The sequence below is a fragment of the Meles meles genome, chromosome 12 (genome assembly GCF_922984935.1).
Source record: "Meles meles chromosome 12, mMelMel3.1 paternal haplotype, whole genome shotgun sequence".
NCBI lineage: Eukaryota > Metazoa > Chordata > Mammalia > Carnivora > Mustelidae > Meles > Meles meles.
Window position 1 is genome coordinate 30,516,789 of NC_060077.1, and position 10,374 is coordinate 30,527,162.

Sequence of the window (10,374 nt, forward strand, 5' to 3'; positions counted from 1 at the left end):
TGCCTGGGTAGCTCAGTGGGTTAAAGCCTCTGCCTTCGGCTCAGGTCATGATCTCAGGGTCCTGGGATTGAGCCCCACATTGGGCTCTCTGCTCAGTGGGAGCCTGCTTCCCCCTCGCTCTCTCTGCCTGTCTCTCTGCCTAGTTGTGATTTCTGTCTGTCAAGTAAATAAATAAATCTTTTAAAAAATTATAAAATTAAAAGTCTATGTTAAAAGATAACCAAAATAATGTGAGACTAAAAGCTACCATGTTGGAGAGGGTGTCCACAAGCTTATGACCAAAAAAGTATTAGTATTCAGAATAAAACAAGACAATGGGCAAAGTCTCTGAACTGGGAATGTATAGAATATAAATGGAAGTGCCCAAAAAAACATGAAAACGTTCTCGCCTGTATCAGCAATGAGGAAATGCAAACTGGATCGACAACAGAATATTATGTCCCACTCAACAGACTGGCAGCTTCATTCTGACAATACCAAGGCAGTAAGGATCAGCTGGAAGGCTCACTGTTGATGAAAATGTAGATGGGTGCAATGACGCTGGAGAGCCATCTAGGCATATCTAGAAAATGGGAGTTGCAAACACCTGGCAAGCCAGCAAATTCCAACAGTTCCTCTCCTGGGTCTGCCTGAAAATAAGAACTCTTAATCCCATGCTCAAGAAATTCTGTTCACAAATGCAGCATACTGTTAACTGCCCAGATGTCAGTCATCTGTGGTTTGTCCCAAGAATGATTTGTGGTTGGCCCAAGAACGCCGGTCATCAGTGGAAAGTGATGAACTAGAAGAACAGCATTAACATAAAGTTAGGTGACTCCTAACAAGGCATGAATAAAGCTGCAGAAAATTGCACAGACTATAAAGCCTTCATAAAAATTTTATTTTTATTTTTAAAGATTTTATTGTTTTGTCAGAGTGAGCACAAGCAGTGGGAGTGGCAGGCAGGGGAAGAAGCAGGCTTCCCACTTAGCAAGGAAGCCCTATGAGGGACTCCATCCCAGGACTACGGGATCACAACCCAGAGTCAAAGGCAGAGGCTTAACCAACTGAGCAACCCAGGCATCCTGAGGATTTTATTTATTTATTATTTTTTTAAAGATTGTATTTATTCATTTGACAAGGAGAGAGAGCACAAGGCAGAGCAGCAGGCGGAGGGAGAGGGAGAAGCAGGCTCCCCGCTTAACGGGAGCCTGATTCCGGGCTTGATCCCAGAACCCTGGGTTCATGACCTGAGCAGAAGGCAGCCACTCAGTAACTGAGCAGTCCAGGCAACTCTTAATTATTATCCTTAAGCCAGGAAGCTTGAGGTTTCTCCTCAGCAAACATTAACTGGGAGTTTAACCTTGAGTATGAAGGTCAAGGTGTGAGCAGTGGGTGGCCCCAGGGCTGTATGCTAATCCTCTAGGCAACTGCCATGTGGGAGGTTTCAGTGTCCTTTGCAAACGAGTCCCTGATGATGGAGAAATGATTGGGGCTCGGAGCCAGTGGTGAAGAAAGAATTCTTGAGGCATCTTAGGTGCAAAAAGGTGGTTTTATTAAATCGCGGGGACAGGACCCGTGGGCAGAAAGAGCTGCACTGGGCTTGTGACCAGTGGCTGATTATAGACTTTCAAGTTGGGAGGGGATTAGGGAGATCCTAAGTCTGTACAGAATTTGGAACCAAGGCTTCCAGAACCTTGAAAGGCTAGGGGCCATTAGAAAAAGGTCATTTATTACTGTCTAGTACAGCGCTAGTCATGAGATCCTTCAGACGTGCTTGGGGGAGAGTGCAAATGTATATCCTGAGGAGGAAAGGCTGTTTCCAAAGGAATTTTTGGGGGATTGGGCCTTTTGCCCTTAGCAAAGTATTAACTTACAGGCAGCTGAGCTCCCAGAGGAAGGTTACTCTGAGTGTTTCAAGGACCCATCAGTGGGCTGTAAATAGTAAGGAATTTTTTTTTTCTTTTGCCTGTATTTCCCACATCCCCTGAGACGCCACAAGGTCAAATGTGGACCTGCAACATCCCTGCTGGAAGTCCTCAGATCCCAAGTCAGCCAGGCAGACTCTGCCAGATAGGAGAGGCCCTGCCTGCCCAACTCCAGTAGTGCCAGCAAACCACAAAAGAGTTGGGGGAGAAAGAACACCACTTGACTCTTCCAGCCCTTGGGTTTCTGCATCTGATTCTCACCTAGTGGGTCTCCTGAGAAGGTGGAAGTGAGGGGCAGGGGAGGAGGGGTGACCTGCCACAGCCACCAGCCACTCACAAAAGACACCGGTGGCTAGTGAAGATCAGGGGCCCGCCTCCAGCTGGGTGCAACTGGGTGCGAGGCCACACCTCCATGCCCCCTCCTACAAGCTAGAGCCTTTCACTCTAGAGATAGGGAAACTGAGGCCCAGAGTGGGCCTGGATCTGCCCCCGGCACTCAGCAGGAAGCAGGGAGGAATGATGCTCACACTAAAATTAATGAATACAGGGCACGTCGGTGGCTCAGTTGGTTAGGATCAGAGCCCCACATCAGGCTCCCTGCTGGGCAGGAAGCCTGCTTCTCCCTCTCCCACTCCCCCTGCTTGTGTCTTTCTGTCAAATAAATTTTTAAAAAATTAAAATAAAATAAAATAAAAATAATCAGTACACGCAACAATGTGGATGGAACTAGAGGGTATGATGCTAAGCAAAATAAATCAATCAGAGAAATACAATTATGATCTCACTGATATGTGGAATTTAAGAAACAAGGCAGGGGATCATAGGGGGAGAGAGGAAAGAATGAAAAAAGACAAAACCAGAGAGGGAGACAAACCACAAGAGACTCTTTTTTTCTTTAGATTTTATTTATTTATTTGCCAGAGGGGAGCAGAGAAAGAGAGAGAGAGTGCGCGCACAAGCAGGGGGAGCAGATAACAGTGGGAGAAGCAGACTTGATCCCAGGGTCCTGGGATCATGATATGAGCCAGACAGCCTTTTAACCAACTGAGCCACCCAGGTGTCCCAAGAGACTCTTAATCATAGGAAACAAACTGAGGGTTGCTTGGGGCAGGGGTGGGGGGTGGGGGGTGGGGGGAGGTGGGGGTGGGGTAACTGGGTGATGGACATTGGGGGGGCATGTGATATAATGAGCACTGGATGTTATATAAGACGGATGAATCACAGGCCTATACCTCTGAAACCAATACTACATTACATGTTAATTAACTGAATTTAAATTTAAAAAATAATAATCAATACAGAAAAGCCAGTAAAACTCACATGAAGTCTGTGACCCACTCCCGGCCTGCCGGCTCTGCTGCCCTTTACCCCCACCTGGCCTATCCCAGAAAATGCCTCTGCCTGTTGTCCCAGCGCTGGCGCGGAGGCGGGGGTGGGGGGATGGGGGTGGTGGGGTGGGCGGCGTACCAGAGATGGGGCCTCCAGACCCCCATTCAGCCTGCCCTGCCTTTCTCCGATGCCGCCGCCACCCTCTCTGGCCACGAGGGGGCGACAAACCCCGGGTTGTGCCGTTGCGGGCTCCACCGAGCTAGTGCCTTTCCCCCTGGAACCAGTGCTCAGTTTGGACCCAGGGCCCCTTGGCCTCTCCTCCAGGGCTCAGGCCAGGAGAAGGCCAGGACATCATTGGGGCTGAGTGGTACGTGGACCACTACTAGTCCAGGCTGAGGTACCTGGCATCTGACTTAGGGCTGACCCGTTCTGGGCCTACCTCTTAACATCTCTGGGCCTCCATTTCCCAGAAGTGCTGCAGAGTGGGCCTTTAACTTCTGGTTCAAGGCCACTCCAAGGCCCTTCCTCCTTTTAGTCTTTCCTGTTCCTCCCACCTGGACTGACACCTCTGCCCCACCCAGAAGCCTCCCAGGGAGGTATGGGGGCAGAGGTCGGGAGGCCTGCTGACCTTGGACACCAGGCTGAGAGTGTGACGGTGGGCCATCACCAAGCACAGCATGGCTTGGCTACAGCCAACACCCAGTGGGGCTTCTGCATCTCTAAGAGATCCCGCCTCTCTCTGAGTCTCTGTCTGCTTACCTGTAAATTGTGGACATCATAACTCCTGGCCTGCCCACTGCACAGGCATTGTGTCTTCAGGCCCCTGTGTGTGTCTGTTGACTTCCCCTGCACTGAGCATCCTGAGGACAGGCACCCAGCCCTCTCTTGACCCTCACACTTGTCCCAGACAGGCCCTTGGCTGTGTGAACACGGAGGGGGCAGCAGCATAGTTGGACATCCCCAGCGGGGGCAGGGGTGCAGAAGGCAAGGCCCGCAGGCCCTACCCCCCGAATCCTGCTTCACCCTCCTCCTCAGAGCTGGCAGGCATCCATTCCAGCTCTGCATCTCATTTCCAATTTGATGGTTCAAAGAAAGAAGAGAAGGAAGGAAGGGAGGGAGGGAGGAAGGAAGGGAGGGAGGGAGTGAGGGAGGGAGGGAGGGCTACAACCAGTCAACACGGCCCCTCCTGGCCACCCTCTGATATTTGAGGACAGGACAATGAGACCCTTGCGGCTAGGAAATTTGAAGCCATCGTAATTAGAAGGAAAGAATGTCCTTGTGGTTGGCTGCTCGAAAAATACAGCTGTGTCCACATCTGGAGGGGAGGGTGGGAGGTGGGGGGCTGGGGGGGTGGTTTATGCCTGCATTCCTTGTGGAGGAGAGGAACTCCTCCCAGCACGGCCCAGGGAAGGAGAGGGGAGGGCACCAAAGCGGCCAGGGTGGGGATGTGGAAGCTGAAAAGGCAGCCCAGCCCTTCCTGGGTACCCCCTCACCCCTTCCTGGACCCCTCCCCCCCCCACCTCCACTGCCCCGAGGGGCCTGCACAAGGGCCTGGCCGGTGACCAGTCCTGCCTGACCTGCCACAGCAGGCCATCTGGCCACATGCTTCTCAAGGTGGAGGGATTTTTTTTCCAGGTTTTATGATGTTGGGCAGTATTTGTCAGCTTTTATGAATGTAGTGTTTTGTTTTGTTTCAGTTCTCATTCTAAGTCAGTGTTCCCTCTTGCACCAAATCTTGCCATTTTCATTTTGCTTTTATTTTGTTAACAAGGCCCCAGTGGCTGGGGTAAGCCAAGGGCAGGGAAGTGGAATTCTGGTGGCAGGGCCACGGTGCTAACAGGCCACGGCCACAGGCCAACAGGCCACAGGCCGGCACGGCCTGATGATCCTGTAAGGAACAGGAAGACTGTAGGACAGTGTGGCTCCGGGTTCCGCACACTCACGTCAGGGCCACACAAACCACAGCCATGTTTTGTGCACGACCCACCAACCCATCCCGCCCCATGTGCAGACAAGCAGCACACACTCACGGGGCTATCCCGTCTTTTACGGGGCCTTACGCTCCTCCTGTCTGGGTAAATGGGCATTGTGGCCCTGCTATGCAGCTGACTCTGACAAGCGGATTTCCCGCTTCTCCCAAAACACCACCCACAGCGCTGAGCCGCAAAATAGCTGAGGCCAGGGAGAGGGAGGCTCTGCCAGATGCTCTGGGGACTCCTGAGTGGCTGGCTGGAGGTGGCCTTGACATTCCGGCAGTGGCCACAGAAGGAAGTGGGAATTAAGGGCACTTGCTGAGGATAGAGACAGCTGGGAAGGGACCAGCTGGGAAAGAACACGCCCATCCGGCCATCTAGGGTCAGACACAGCGACCCTGAAGCCCAGGCAGAGAGCCAGGCACCCACACTGCTCAGCAGGGGAGCGTCACGGTGTTGGGGGGGTGCTCATGATGGAGACACTCCAGAAGCCCAGAGGTGCAAAGAGGTTTTGCCTCCAAACTCTGGCTGGAGAACCCTCTGAGGCTGTGAGATGCTGGCTGGTTCCGGGGGCGGGGGGGGGGGGGGGCTACTTTCCACAGGCACCTGCAGGTGATGTCCCTCACTCTCCATGCTGAACTCCCCTGTGCCCTATGATAGGAACTAGGAGCAGGGCTGCTCACTGCCACCAGCCCTTTCCATCCCTCCTCACGGTGGCAAAGCCAGCATGGGCATCTTGGTGTCTTGGTTCCTCTCTCTCTAGCCGAGTGTCCTTGAGTAGGTAATTAATCTCTCTGAGCCCATTTCCTCATCTGTAATAACCTCCTTAAGGGGCACCTGGGTGGCTCAGTGGGTTAAAGCCTCTGCCTTTGGCTCAGATCATGATCCCAGGATCCTGGGATGGAGCCCCACATCGCATTGGGCTCTCTGCTCATTGGGGAGCCTGCGTCTCCCTCTCTCTCTGCCTGCCTCTCTGCCTACTTGTGATCTCTGTCTGTCAAATAAATAAAATCTTTTAAAAAAGAGAGAAAGAGAGAGAGATTTGATCTTTCAGATGACCAAAATATATTTCTCGTATTTATTAGATCTTTATCCACAGTTCCTTGCTGACAGCTTCCCAAATCCTTGGGGTTCCCGGGGGGGGGGGATAATAGCAAGGGGAGCCTCTTGTGTTCTAATACTTGTTTTCTCATCAATTCCTGAAGGCTCTTCTGAGCCATGAAGGTGAAATGGGGTTCTTATTACTCATAGCAAGGTCCTTTCCATCACAGCTGGGTTTATGTTAAGCAGGTGACTTACTTTTAAGGATGGGGGCCCGTTGCCAGGGAAACCACCCTCGAATAAAGGGGTGGAGCTTGCAGTCCCAGGCCCTGACATAGGGGGTGGGGGAGGAGAAGAGCTAAAGGCGGATTCAAGCATCAGCAGCCCACACTTTCATCATTTGTGCCTAGGTAGTGAAGCCTCCAGAAGGATGGGGTTCTGAGAGCTTCCTGGTTGTGGAACTTCCAACTTCCACGAGGGCAGAAGTGCCTTTGTTTGGGACGTCACATTAGGTATCTCTCCCTGTGGCTGTTGATGGATGGTCTTTTTTGTTTTTGTTTTGTTTTTAAGTAATCTCTATACCCAGTGTGGGGCTCGAACTTAAAAACCCAAGATCAAGAGTGGCAGCCTCTTCTGACTGAGACAGTCAGGCGCCCCAATTGGTACCCTTTAATATCTTTTGACTTAAACCAGTAATCTAGTGAGTAAACAGTTTTCCCGAGTTCTGTGAGTCGCTCTAGCAAATTAGTGGAGCCCAAAGGGGGTTCGTGGGAACCTCTGATATAGAGCCAAGAAGTACAGGTAGTAACCTTTGGACTCTCCCCTGAAGTGGGGGGTGATCTTGGGGGTACTGAGCCCTTAGCCTGTGGAATCTGATGCTATCTCAGGGTGGAGTGTTAGAATTGAGTAGAATTCTCGGACACCCTGTTGAGGTCTGGTTGCTTGTTGGTGTGGGGAAGCTTGAACACAAACACACATGCCCCACACACATGCATCAGAACTGGGTCCAGGAACCCACTGAGGGGCTTCAGTGAGGGGTGCAGAATCTGGTGAGGGGGTCGCTGAGCCACTGTTCTGACCGTGGTGACTGGCTCCAACCTTGGCTCTCAGGCCCCTACTTGTCCTTGCCTCCCGTGAGACATGGATTCTTTTTCTTTTTAATTTAAAGATTTTATTCATTTGTTTGACAGAATGAAGGAAAGAGCACAAGCACGGGGAGCAGGAAAGAGAGAAGTAGGCTCCCTGCTCAGCCCCAATGCGGGGCTCAATTCCAGGACCCTGGGATCATCACCTGAGCCGAAGGCAGATGCTTAACGACTGAGCCACCCAGGTGGCCCAAGACATGGATTCTCCATGTTTCCATCCCTTTGCTCAAGTCATTCTCCTGGCCTTGCGTGCCCTCTCTGCTGTCATTGTCCAGAGTCTTCCTGCCGGCCCGGCAGTCCTTCCTCAGCAAGCCCACAACTCTTGGCCCCTCCCTGCACAATGTCGGTATCTTTCCCCATAACCCTACCAGAGCCAGACCCTACTGCCTCGCTCCCAGGCCCTTGAGGCCTCTGTGAATGTTCCTCTGTGAATGTTCCCCACTGCAGCCCTGGACCGGGAGGAGGCAGGTGAGAAAACCAGTCTCGGGGAGAGTCCTGCCTTCGTGCATTCTTGCTCTTTCAGGGTAGAGACCAGCCTTGCGGGGGGGGGGGGGGGGCAGGAGGGGCAGCCATGACTGTGTCCCAGGAAGGGGCCCCTGCCCAGAAATCTGATACTCCCCACAGCAGGACAGACTACAGCTGAAGGAGGCTCTACAGATGGGCTCTTCCCACTAGCCCATTTCACAGACCGGGACACAGAGGCAGGGTCAGGTCTCAATGCCAGCCCCCAGGCCGCAGATCCAGCACTGGAGCACAGGTCTCTGCCTTCTTGAGGCTCAAAGGTCACCGAGGACTTCCAGGGATAGAGAGCATGGAGAGCTGAGAGCACCTACTCTTGCTGTAGGTGACAAGGGGCCAGGAGAACCAAGCTGGGGTGGCCAGGGAGGGAGGGCTTCCCTGAGGTGGTCATGTCCCACAGCACCCGACTTGACATGTCCCAAGCCAGTGGAAGGTTTCCCTCCAAAACCTGGCCCTCCCCAACACTCACCTGTCTGCCAATCACTCACGAAGGTTTGTGGCTTCCACCTCCTCCCTCTGTCATCACCCCTAACGCAGGCCGGCTGCCATCCTCCACTCAGATGAGCGCTTCTCTTCTTGTCTCCTTCTTCCTCCCGAGAGCTGCCATCTGACTGGCACATACCACCATGCTGAAAACTCTCAGAGGACTCCTCATTGCCCCTCGGGGCAGGGACCGCAGCCTCTACAGCTCTGCTCAGCCTCACAGTGCATACAGCCCCTCTTCCTTGCCATGCCTTCTGCCTCTCTCTGCACCCACACCATGGCACCTCAGGATCTTTGCACAGGCTCTTTCCCAGATGGGTTTGGCTCATGCTACTCATCCTCAGCCCCAAGCTGCCTCCTCCCTTTCCATCCACCCCAGAGACCTGCTAATTCCTGGAAAGTCTGGAATCTGCTATCAAACTCAGAGGGCCAGCCCTGGCCTGACAGAGCCCACCTGGATGGTTTATTGTTCTTGCACTCCGGCCACAGGCAGCTGCTGCTGAGTAGGTTCCGGATTTGGTGCTAAAAATACACCATGACCCAGACAGGAAGGGCCAGCGGGGACACAGCTGCTCCTGGGAGGGGCTGGCTGGAGTTGTGGGGGCGGTCTTCCCACCACAGTTAGGGGCCCATGTGCAGGAAGGGGGTTGGCACTGAGCTCCCAGGCCCTGAGGGAAAGCCCCCGAGGGAAAGCCCCCCTGATGGAGGAGGCCCAGGGTCTGAAAGGGGCAGGTTCATGTCAAAAGGAAAACACAGCAAGGCCAGAGAGGCAGCTTAAGGAGGAGGGCTCGTTGTCACCTGGCCTAGGGACCACAGGCCCTCCTTCAGCTTCATCCTCAGCCCAAGAGGGAGGGTGCCCAGGTGGCACCCCTCAACCTCCCAACCCCCACTTCAGACCAGCAGCCACATAGACGTCAGGCTGCCTGCCCACATCTCTAGGCCCCTGGGACCATAGGGAGTCCAGGGTTCCTCTCCCTAAATAACTGTCTGCAGGTGCCTGAGGCGAGAAGTGGAACCGCCTTGGGCCTGCGACTGCGACTGAAGAGCCTGGACTGGTGACGAAGGTCTGCCTCCGGCCCTGATGTGCCTCCTACTGGGGCTCAGTTTCCTCCTCTGAGAATAGCCAGGGTTCTGAGGAGGGAGCATCTGCCCTCGAATCCAGCCACTGTTTCCCTGGATGTCCCCACCTGTCCCAGCCTCTCGGGCTCCCCGGGGAATGTGCTTCTCTGTCTGTCCCTAAGCCAGGCGCCTGCCTTATCAGCCCTAATCAGAGGGGAGACAGATGCCCCTGTCCAAAATGACAGCCCCTCCTATTAGCTCTGGCCTGACCCTGAGTGGAGGGCCTAGAGCTTGCTGGGTGCCTGAAGGCAGGAATACCCCCGCTTCCCCACACTGACATGAAACCTGACCTCCTGGGATGGCTTTCCTGCCTGGTGGGTGCCAGCCCTGGCGTCTGCAGCCCTGCCTCCATTCGGATGGGATCTACTCTACTGGGCCCACCTCAAACATGAACTTGGCCTGCTTTGCTGGACAATGGAGGCCATCTAAAGGGGGAGGGGGGTCCCACCACCCAAACTCTCAGCATGTTAGTCCAGTTCCCACTGTTATCAGGCCAGACCTGTTCTCACTCCGGAGCCAAATGCACAGCTCCCTTTCATGCTTTTAGCCTCTCCCTCTGCTCCTGTCCCCTGGGGACTCCTTGAGCCACTCCCTAGGGAAAGCCTCTTAGCACCCTTGTTTTCTCAGGATCCATCTGAGATAACTCTGTCAGCTGGTTCTCAGCCTTTCCAGTCTCCTCAGGGGACCTCAGTGCCCTGGTCCAGGGCATTCTTTGTCTTCTACAGTTACGTCCACATCTGAGTTCCCCATGTTGGTAAAGGCACATCTGTTTGGGCACCTTCCTCTTCCTCCTATCCTCCAGTCTGGCCACAGGGGCTTTGGCACGGCTGCATCCCACCGTTCCCGGGGCTTATCTCT